At 37.9% G+C, this 11,845-nt stretch overlaps 1 non-coding gene across 1 annotated transcript; it reads right to left on the bottom strand.

The window, feature by feature from the left end:
- Positions 1-1,222: 1,222 nt before the first annotated feature.
- Positions 1,223-1,329, bottom strand: LOC128289548 (small nucleolar RNA R71). The gene has a single exon (XR_008279193.1). It is a non-coding gene; the product is annotated as a small nucleolar RNA R71 (small nucleolar RNA).
- Between the last annotated feature and the right edge of the window lie 10,516 nt (positions 1,330-11,845).

The raw sequence follows: 11,845 nt of genomic DNA, 5'->3' as shown, positions 1-11,845 counted from the left end.
ATGAAACCTAATAAGGGGATCCATAGATCGAGTTAATGCAACCCTAGGGAGTTAATTAGAAAGAGATTTCAATTATTCAACCTAAGGTTAGACGTTTTTAGTCTTGAAAGAGATAATAATATAACTTAGGGATTTCTATGGATCAAGTCAAATGAATAAATCGTTCGACTCAGAGTCAAATAACAAGTGAAGTGTAGGTGGATTTTTCCTTAGGTATTGTCTCAATCAATTGAGTTTTCCACAAGTAATTCCCCAATCCTATTTTTTGTGAATTCTTAGTTTAGTTAATTAGCTAGTTAAAACAAACCCCATTATTCTTAGGCTAGATAATAAAAAGACAGTCATTGCTAGTACTTTTAGTTCCTTTGGGTTCGACAATCCGGTCTTGCTAAAGCTATACTACTGTACGATAGGTACACTTGCCTTCATCGTGATAATAGTTAGTTTCAACAATGATTCATTATAAAAATTTAAAACCTGTCACGAATATCACGTACCAAGTTTTTGGCACCGTTGCCGGGAAACTAAGATATTAGGAACATTCGATTTTTATTACTTTAGCCATTTACTTTTACTGCAATTTAAATTTTATTCTAATTTTTATTACTAATTCTTTCTTTTCCCTTTTTCTCGCAAGTTCTTATAGTTTGTGACTAGAAGAAACCCGTCAGGATCATTACTTTTTGACAGTGAGATCGATCGCACAGTTCTCAAAAACCAAAGAGAAATAAGGCGAAGCTTAAGATACACAGAGAACGAGCAAGAGGATGATATTCAAACCACAACCAAGGAGATGGCTGAAAACCAAGAAAATTCGCTACCTCCTGCGATTGTTATTAATCAGAATCCTACTCCGCGCACTATTTATGATTATGGTAAACCTAATTTAACAGGAACTGAGTCAAATATAGTTAGACCTGCTATTGTTGCAAATAATTTTGAACTGAAACCTAACACAATTCAAATGATACAACAGTTTGTTCAGTTTGATGGTTTGCAGGACGAGGATCCCAACGCTCACTTGGTAAATTTCCTAGAATTTTGCGATACATTTAAAATCAATGGCATTTCTGATAATGCCATACGTCTTCGGTTGTTTCCCTTTTCGTTAAGGAATAAAGATAAATAGTGGTTGAACTCGTTACCACGAGGGTCAATTACTACTTGGGAACAAATGACCAAAAAGTTTCTATTAAAATACTTTCCACCGGCTAATACGGCTAAATTACTTAATGATATCTCTTCTTTTGTGTAGATGGATTTAAAGACACTCTACGATGCATGGGAGAGATACAAGGACCTTTTGAGAAGGTGCCCTCACCATGGGTTACCGCTTTGGCTACAGGTTCAAACGTTCTATAATGGTCTGAATCCTTCGACTCGGCAGATGATTGATGTAGCCGCTGGAGGAACTATCAATAATAAGACACCTGAGGTGGCTTATGAATTTATTGAGGAGATGTCACTAAATAACTATCAGTGGCAAGTTATGAGAACAAAGCCACGAAAGCAGCCTATGTCTTCAACCTCGACGCGGTTACTATGCTATCTAACCAAGTACAACTCTTAAATAAAAAGATTGACAGTTTGTGTGGTTCTACTCAGGTACATTCAGTGATGAGGTGCGATTTGAATGGAAGAGGAGCATGTACAGAATATCAACCTTTCAACCCTAGCATCAAGGAGGAACAAGCCCAATATATGGGTAACAATAACTCTAGACCCCAAAATAACCCATATAGTAACACTTACAATGCAGGTTGGAGGAACCATCCCAATTTCTCGTGGGACAGTCAAGGAAATCAAAGGCCACAACATCCTCCGGGTTTTCAACAACCACCTTACCAATAGGAAAAGAAGCCAAACCTTAAAGAGATGCTGTCAAAGTTTATATCGGTGTTAGAAACTTGTTTCCAGAATATCGAGACAGTACTTAAGAATCAACAAGCATCGATCCAAGGGCTTGAAACTCAAATTGGACAGCTGGCTAAGATGATTTCCAAAAGAGCACCAGGAAATCTACCTAGTAATACCGAACCCTATCCAGAAGCACATGTGAAAGCAGTTACATTAAGGAGTGGGAAAGTGTTAGCTGAATCAGGAAAGAAGCTACAACAAGAAGCTGACAGAAGCAAGGGAGAGGAGGTAAAACCCGAAAGCAATGACAATCCAATGCCGAAGGAATATAAACCACCAATCCAATACCCAGAAAAGTTGAAGAAAGACTGCATGGATGCACAATTTGGTAAATTCCTTGAACTTTTTAAACAATTACATATTAACTTACCTTTTGTTGAAGCTATATCGTAGATGCCTACATACGCAAAATTTTTAAAGGAGCTCCTAACAAACAAAAGGAATTTTGAAGACTTATCTACAGTGGAATTTAATGAGGAATGCTTGGCTATACTCCAAAACAAACTGCCAACAAAACTCAAAGATCCAAGAAGTTTTACTATACCCTGCTTAATTGGTAGTTTTAACATTGATAAGGCACTAGCTGATTTAGATGCGAGCATTAATTTGATGCCATATAAAATGTTTAAACAACTTGGTCTTGGGGAACCTAAACCCACTAGGATGAGTATTCAACTAGCTGATAGATCTGTTAAATATCCTAGGGGTATTATAGAGGACATTCTTGTAAAAGTAGATAAATTTATATTCCTTGTTGACTTCGTTGTGCTTGATATGGATGAAGATGTTGAAGTGACTTTAATCTTAAGGCATCCATTTTTAGCCACTGGTAGGGCTGCTATTGATGTAGGTGATGGTAAAATGGTACTTAGAGTAGGTGACGAAGAAATCGTTTTTAAAATTTATGATGCCATGAGATTTTCTAGGGAATAGGATGACTCATGTTATTTTATTGACTCTATTGATCATGCTGCTTAAGATTCCTTTCAGGAAATCATACATAAGGACACGTTGGAACTGTGCCATCCCCAATGAGAGGAGATAGATGGCGATAATTTCGAGACAAGTAAAAAGAAAATCTACACTGAAATTCAATGAATCTTCCCAAAGACAAGCAAAATATGAGGACATTAAAGGGAACGATGATTTTAAGCAAAAACTCTCTATTGAAGAACCTCCCAAACTGGAACTCAAACAATTACCAAACCACTTGGAATAGGCATTCCTTAGAAATAATTCTACATTACCAGTTATTATTGCATCTAACTTACAATCCAAGGAGAAAGAGGAATTAATCCAAGTATTAAAAGAACATAAAAAGGCCATAGCTTGGAAAATTTCTGACATTAAAGGTATCATCCCTTCTTTTTGCACCCATAAAATTTTAATGAAAGATGGATATAAACCATGTGTGCAAGCTCAATGATGACTGAACCCCACATGAAGAAAGTTGTTAAAGCCGAGGTAATTAAACTTCTAGATGTTGGAATTATTTATCCTATTTCTGACAGTTCTTGGGTAAGTCAAGTGCAGGTTGTTCCTAAGAAAGGAGGCATGACTGTGGTAGCCAATGAGAAGAATGAACTAATTCCAACTAGGACAGTCACAGGTTGGAGAGTTTGCATTGACTATAGGAAGCTAAATGATGCCACGAGGAAAGATCACTTCCCTTGCCATTCATTGACCAAATGTTGGAAAGACTATCAGGGCAAATGTACTACTGCTTCTTAGATAGACTATCTGGCTATTTTCAAATTCCAATAGCTCCTGAAGATCAGGAAAAAATGACATTCACATGTCCATACGGTATATTTGCTTATCGAAGAATGCCCTTTGGATTATGTAATGCTCACTACGCCCAATATTGCATGATGGCCATCTTTGACGAACTCGTAGAAGATATCATGGAGGTGTTTATGGATGATTTCTCAGTATTCGGTAACTCTTTCCATATTTGCCTTAAAAATTTAAAATGAGTTCTAATAAGATGTGAGGAAATGAACCTTGTACATAACTGGGAAAAATGTCACTTTATGGTTCAAGAAGGTATTGTGCTAGGACATAAAATTTCTAGTAAAAGGATTGAGGTTGATAAATCTAAAGTCAAAATCATTGAAAAATTACCTCCTCCTAGTTCGGTTAAGGCTATTAGAAGTTTTTTAAGACATTCTGAGTTTTATAGAAGATTTATTAAAGATTTTTCTAAAACAGCTAAGCCTTTGACCAAATTACTAGAAAAAGATATGCTCTTTAACTTTGATCAGGAATGTTTAGAAGCGTTTAATACTCTAAAGGATAAATTGATTAATGCTCCAATTATTATAGCACCTGATTGGAATTTACCTTTTAAACTAATGTGTGATGCGATTGACTTTGCAGTAGGTGCAGTTTTGAGACAGCGAAGGGACAAGTACTTTCAACCTATTTATTATGCTACCAAAACTTTGACAGCGGCACAGGAGAACTACACTACCACGGAGAAAGAATTGTTAGCTGTGGTTTTTGCATTCAATAAATTTAGGTCATATCTAATATTGTCTAAAGTTGTCGTTTATACTGACCATTCTGCTGTTCGTTACCTGTTAACTAAGACTGATGCAAAACCTTGTCTCATTCGATGGATTTTGCTATTGCAGGAATTTGACTTGGAAATTCAAGATAAGAAAGGAGCAGAAAATCTCGCAACTGATCATTTATCCAGGCTTGAAAATTCAAATACTAAAGAGCTAGATAAAGTGGAAATAAATGATTCATTCCCTAAAGAATAATTTTTTGCTATTTCTAACACAGAGGTACCGTGGTTTGCAGACATCACGAATTTTTTAGCCACTAACGTTATCCCAAAAGGGTTGACACATCAACAAAAGAAACGATTCTTTACTAATGTGAAAAACTACTTTTGGGAAGATCCTTTTCTTTTCTGTATATGTACAGATCAAGTCATTCGGCAATGCGTTACAAGAACAGAAGCATTAAAAATCTTGGAACATTGCCACTCAGGACTAGCTGGAGGACATTACGGTGGAAATAAGACCACAAATAAAATACTTGAATTAGGTTTTTATTGGCCCACCTTATTCAAAGATGCCAACAGGTATGTGATTTCTTGTGACAAATGCCAAAGGACAGGTAATATCTCTAACCATGATGAAATGCCTCAAACATATATGTTTTCATGCGAAATATTTGATGTTTGCGGTATCGACTTCATGGGTCCATTCCCTAGTTCATTTGGAAATAAATACATCTTAGTAGCTATCGATTATATGTCTAAATGGGTTGAAGCCCAACCTCTGCCTAAAAATGATGCTAGAGTAGTGGTACGGTTCCTTAAAAAAAAATTTTCTCGATTTGGACCACCTAGATTAATCATCAGTGATAGGGGGACTCATTTCTATAACGCCCAATTTGAAAAGACCCTCAAGAAATATGGAGTTTTCCACCGAACAGCTAACCCTTACCACCCTCAAACTAGTGGCCAAGTCGAAGTGGCAAATCGAGAACTTAAACGTATCCTAGAAAAGACAGTAGGATTAAACAGGAAAGATTGGGAAATGAAAGTGGATGAAGCATTATGGGCTTATAGAACTGCTTTTAAAACCCCCCATAGGAACATCACCATACAAACTCTTTTATGGAAAAAGTTGTCATCTACCATTTGAGTTAGAACACAAAGCATTCTGGGCTATAAAATTTTTAAACTTTGATCCCAAACTTGCTGGTGAAAATAGGTTGATGCAGTTAAACGAGTTAGACGAGTGGCAAACCTGTAACACCCCGTACCCGATATCGTCGCCGGAGTCGGACACGAGGGGTTCACAGACTAAATTCACTTGTCACACAGACCATTTTAACGTTTCCAAACAAGTTGGCTGACTGCGTCACTGTTACCTTAAAAATCATATCTCGAGTTACAGAACTCGAAAACCAGTTCCGAAAATTTTCCCCGAATTTAGACTCATATATCCATCCATGGATTTATTTCTAGAATTTTTGGTTGAGCCAATTAGTACAGTTTATTAGTTAAAGTCACCCCTGTTTCAGGGTTCGACTACACTGACCTTTGTGCATTATGTCTTGCATATCTTTCTGTACAGGGCTCCAACCCTTATGCCGTTTGTTTCTAAAGAAACTAGACTCACAAAGAAATCTGTATATATAGAGAATGAATTCTAATTCTCTCTGGTTAATTTATAGTGAATTTTCAAAGTCGGAACAGGGGATCCAGAAACCGTTCTGTCCCTGTTTTGCGAAAACCTGAATATCTCTTAAAATCCGACTCATATGACCGTTTCGTTTCTTCCATATGAAAGTAGATTCATCAAGGTTCAATTTCATAATTTATTAACTATTTAATTCTACTTCTACTATTTTTAGTGATTTTTCAATCTCACATCACTGCTGCTGTCAGCATCTGTTACTAAGGCAAACAATGCCTATTTCATAATTCCTCCATGACCCAACTAATCATCCATCATTCATATCACAAATTATGACCACCTTATCAAAATTAAGATTTTTAAGACTCATGAATAAGTGTTTTGGAACCAAATCCAACCAACCATATGGGCCATTTTCGCATGGCTAAAGTTTACAACCCAAATTTCAACAAAACAAAATAGCCTATACATGCCAAATGTTCTCCTAGATCGACTAAGAAGACAATACCAAAGATTGCTTGCCGGTGTGATGACTTCGATGACGGTTCGAGCATACAAAAGAGACGAGTCCAAGAGACCTAAAATGGGTGACAAGAAAACACCGAGTGAGTATATAACTCAAGAAGTCATAAGCATTTCACAACCATCCTTTAACCAAATTATCACTAAACGAAACAATGAAAACGAGGCTAAGTACTCCATCCATACCGCTATACCATGGATTCCTTAGGCCTATCGGTTCGATCTCATACCAAGTCATACATTCACATTTCATATTCTATTTAATAGGATAATTGAGGCATTTCCATACATCATCTCATTTCCGCAACAATCATGCAATCAAATGAACTTTCATCTATTCCACGATACCTTATTTACGGAATGCAATTTAAATCATCACATAGATTTAAAACTTACCAACTCAACCCCGAGCATGAACATAGCGCCTATTCGCCGTGAGCTCAAGGTACTTACCCTTTCCGCTGTCCATGATCAACTCGATAAGGTCACACCCTCCATATGAGTAACCGATCGAACATATATATATATTAAATTCGCACACGTAGTGCTTAATAATCGATCACGCACACTTAGTGCCATGTGATTTAAGCTCGCACACATAGTGCCGTATAATTTAAATTCGCACACTTAGTGCCATACTTTTCAAGCTTGCACACTTAGTGCCATACTTTTCAAGCTTGCACACTTAGTGCCAATCTTGTCACCATGCCCATTTATTGCCCGCACACTTAGTGCCGAGACCAAACGCTAACAATGTCATCATTCCATACACATACATTTTCATTTACATATCATCTCATTAAACACAATTGCATAGATATTATGATCATTTAAATCAATACCAAATATATGCTTAATGACTTACCTCGGATGTTGTCGAATGTCTTCAACGGCTATTCAATTACTTTTTCTTTCCCCTTGTCCAACTTCGATCCTCTAAGCTCTTGGGCTAATGCAAACAAATTTATCTTATTAAAGTCCCATCATGCTAGCTTATGGCTGAATACCCATATCAAATAAGCAATTTACCTTAACTCGTAACCCACATAGCCAAGTTACACATATAACCCTTATGACTGAATATGAATATCACCAAAATCTCTATGACTTAACCTTCAGCCTTCATAGCCGAATATATATATATAGCTTATCAAATAGACATTTATTCACTTTCCCTTAACACATATTAATCAATTAGTCCATGCATTATCCTTGACACACTCGGTCATTAAAGCAATAACCTATTAATATCCAAGCATATTATACTAAAATTTCTTCTAAGGTCAATTCATGTACCATCCTTAATACTCATACAATTATTTTATTTTAAATAATTTACACACATCATTTACCCAACATCAATTAACTAGACACTTTAAGAATTTCTTCTTTGACTATACACACATTCTAAGCAACTATCCATACACACACAAGCCGAGTTTTCCTATCACCCAAACCATCTACATGAACACTTAACTAACTCAAACTTCACCCATCCACAAATATTCATTACAACACAAAGACAACAATCATTTTCCTAAATTTCTTCCATGGCCGATTACCCAATATTACCACACAACCAAGATTTTGACATGGCTAAGTAGGAAATTTTAGTAGCTAGCTTAAAGTATGCTAACCTTTCAAGAACCAACATGAACTCACTTACCTTAATTCAAGCTCAAGGGTGACCAAACCTTCTCTTGCTTTCTTCTTCAATTTGGCCAAGCATGTTCAAAGATGAACACTTTTTTTTTGTTTTTCTATGTTCACTTCACGGCAAAATGGGGGGGGGAGACATCCACACACTTTTTTTTGCTATCATCATTTTCCTTTTTTTTCATTTCTTTATTTTCCTTCCATAATGCACTAGGCCAACATGTCTAGGACATGTTTTCTTTGCCCATCATCATGTCATGGCCGGCCACTAACCGTAGGAAATGGGTTATTTGACATGCAACTCCACCTTTGTGTTAACATGCACTAAGAAGCCATTTAAAATTAGCCTATCATATTTCACCATGTTTCACATTGATCCCTATTTAATAATTTCTCATAAAATTGGTAAAATTAGAGAATGAAACTTCCACATATGCATGCACACACATAGTAAGCAAAGAATATAACAATTAATTATTTTTATGACTCGGTTTAGTGGTCCCGAAACCGCTTTCCGACTAGGGTCACTTTAGGGATGTCACAACTCTCCCCCACTTAAGAAATTTCCGTCCCCGAAAATCTTACCGATAAATAGGTTTGGGTATCGCTCTTTCATAGAGTTCTCGGGTTCCCAAGTGGCTTCTTCAATTCCGTGTTTATGCCACAACACCTTCACTAATGGGATTTTCTTATTTCGCAACTCTTTTACTTCACGCATCAGAATGCGAACCGGCTCTTCTTCATAACTCAAATTAGGCTGAATCTCAATCTCAGATGGAGTGATTACGTGCGACGGGTCGGATCTATATCGTCGAAGCATCGAGACATGGAAAACGTTGTGAATCTTTTCGAGCTCAGGGGCAGGATTAATCGGTATGCGACTGGTCTGACTCGTTCGGATACTTCATACGGCCCGATGAACCTTGGACCCAATTTGCCCTTACGACCAAATCTAAGCACCTTCTTCCAGGGTGAAACTTTGAGAAATTCATTGTCCCCAACCTGATATTCAATGTCTTTTCTTTTCAAATCCGCATACGACTTTTGACGATCCGAAGCAGCTTTCAAACTTTCACGAATTACTCGAACTTTCTGCTCGGCATCCTTAATCAAATCAACCCCGAAGATTTTACTTTCACTAAGTTCAGTCCAGAATAATGGGGTACGGCATTTACGACCGTATAAAGCCTCGTAAGGCGCCATCTTAATACTTGATTGAAAGCTATTGTTGTAAGCGAATTCAACCAAAGGTAAATACCGTTCCCATGAACCACTAAACTCAAGGATGCAACATCTCAACATATCCTCGAGTATTTGAATTATCCGTTCAGATTGACCATTGGTTTGGGGGTGAAAAGCAGTGCTAAAATGCAGCTTGGTACCCAAAGCCTCTTGCAATTTCTTCCAAAATCACGATGTAAATCTTGGGTCTCTATCCGACACGATAGAAATAGGCACCTCATGCAATCGAACAATTTGGGAGATGTATAATGCTGCCAATTTATCGAGCGAAAAATCCGTGCGGACAGGGATAAAATGAGCAGACTTGGTCAGTCTATCAACAATAACCCAAACCGAGTCTTTCTTATTCTGAGTCAATGGTAACCCGCACACAAAGTCCATTGTTACTCGATCCCATTTCCATTCGGGTATCATGATTGGTCAAGTAATCCCGATGGCACTTGATGTTCCGCTTTCACTTGTTGACATATCAAACACTTTGAAACAAATTAAAATGTCCCGCTTCATAACGGGCCACCAAAATTGACGTTCGTGTCATTGTACATTTTAGTACTACCGGGTGGACCGACATTCGACTCTCTGTGAGCCTCGCTCAAAATCATCGAAACAAGTTCAATTCCTTGGAATACATAATCGACCCTTGAATGTCAAGAAATCATTGTCATCAATCTGAAATTCCGATTCCTCATTCGAAACACATTCATCTTGTTTAGCGACCAATTCAGCGTCGACCTTCTGAGATTCAAATATTTGATGAATCAATGACGGTTTGGCCTCTAATTCAACTACTAGCACCTCATCGGGTGAAACGGATAGGTGAGCATCCATCGCTCTCAAAGCAAACAGTGCTTTACGACTTAAAGCATCAACCACCACGTTGGCCTTTCCCTGGTGATAATCAATGACAAGTTCATAATCTTTCAACAACTCAAGCCAACGTCTTTGTCGCAGATTTAGATCTCTTCGAGTCATCAAATATTTAAGACTTTTGTGGTCCGAATAAATATGATACCTTTCTCCAAACAAGTAATGTCGCCATATTTTCAAGGCGAACACTATGGCTGCTAGTTCAAGGTCATGGGTCAGATAGTTTCTCTCATGTGGCTTTAGTTGTCTCGACGCGTAAGCCACAACTCGACCTTCTTGCATCAACACACAACCTAACCCAAGCAAGGATGCGCCATCAGATATGACAAACTCTTTACCGGACCTACTGTACTAGTCTTGGGGCCTCGGTTAAACAGGTTTTAGTCGATCGAAACTTTCTTGTGAAGATTCCACCACTCGAACTTAACATCTTTTGGAGTAGTTTCGTCATCGGTGCAACTATCATCGAAAAGCCCTTTACAAACCGTCGATAGTATCCGCAAGCCCCAAAAGCTCCTAACTTCGGTAATATTCCTTGGTGGTTTCCAATCAACTATGGCTGAAATTTTGTTCGGGTCCATTCTGACACCCGATGCGGACACCACGTGCCCCAAAAAGCTAACCTCTCTCAACCAAAATTCACATTTACTGAACTTTACGTATAATCGATTATCTCGTAAGATTTGCAACATTAGCCTCGGTGTTCAAAGATGTTCGGTTTCATCTCTCGAATAGACCAAAATGTCATCGATAAATACAACTACGAACCGATCCAAGTATGGCTGAAAATTCTATTCATTACATCCATAAATACCGCAGGGGCATTAGTGAGCCCAAACGGCATCACTAAGAATTCGTAGTGACCGTACCTCGTTCTAAAAGTAGTTTTGGGTATGTCCGATTCTCGGACCCTCAACTAATAGTACCCCGACCTCAAATCTATCTTTGAAAACACTGAGGCTCCCTTTAATTGATCAAACAAATCGTCAATTCGTGGCAACAGATATTTGTTCTTTATCGTCACTTTATTCAACTGACGATAGTCGATGCACAATCTCATAGTTCCATCCTTCTTCTTCATAAACAATTTGGTGCGCCCATGGAGAAAAACTCGGTCGTATGAAACCTCTATCCGTCAATTCTTGCAATTGAACCTTCAATTCCTTTAATTCCGTTAATGCCATACGACACGGGCTATTGAGATCGGCGTAGTACCGTGTACAACCGATGCCAAATTCCACTTCTCGAACCGGTGGCAATCCGGTAACTCCTCGGAAAAACATCCAATACTCACGGACCATGGTACCAATTCAAGTTTCCTTTCCGTCTCTTTGCTATCAAGCACATACGCAAGGTATGTTTCACACCCTTTTTCACATGTTTCGGCGGTCATTGAAGATATTATCACCGACGCTCCCTTTAAATAGGTAGACTCAACTCGGACTATCTCATTATTTGCACTCCTCAAATCAATGGTTTTT

This window comes from Gossypium arboreum, chromosome 2 (assembly GCF_025698485.1).
Source record: "Gossypium arboreum isolate Shixiya-1 chromosome 2, ASM2569848v2, whole genome shotgun sequence".
NCBI classification, from domain to species: domain Eukaryota; kingdom Viridiplantae; phylum Streptophyta; class Magnoliopsida; order Malvales; family Malvaceae; genus Gossypium; species Gossypium arboreum.
This window is presented reverse-complemented; position numbering and strand designations above follow the sequence as displayed.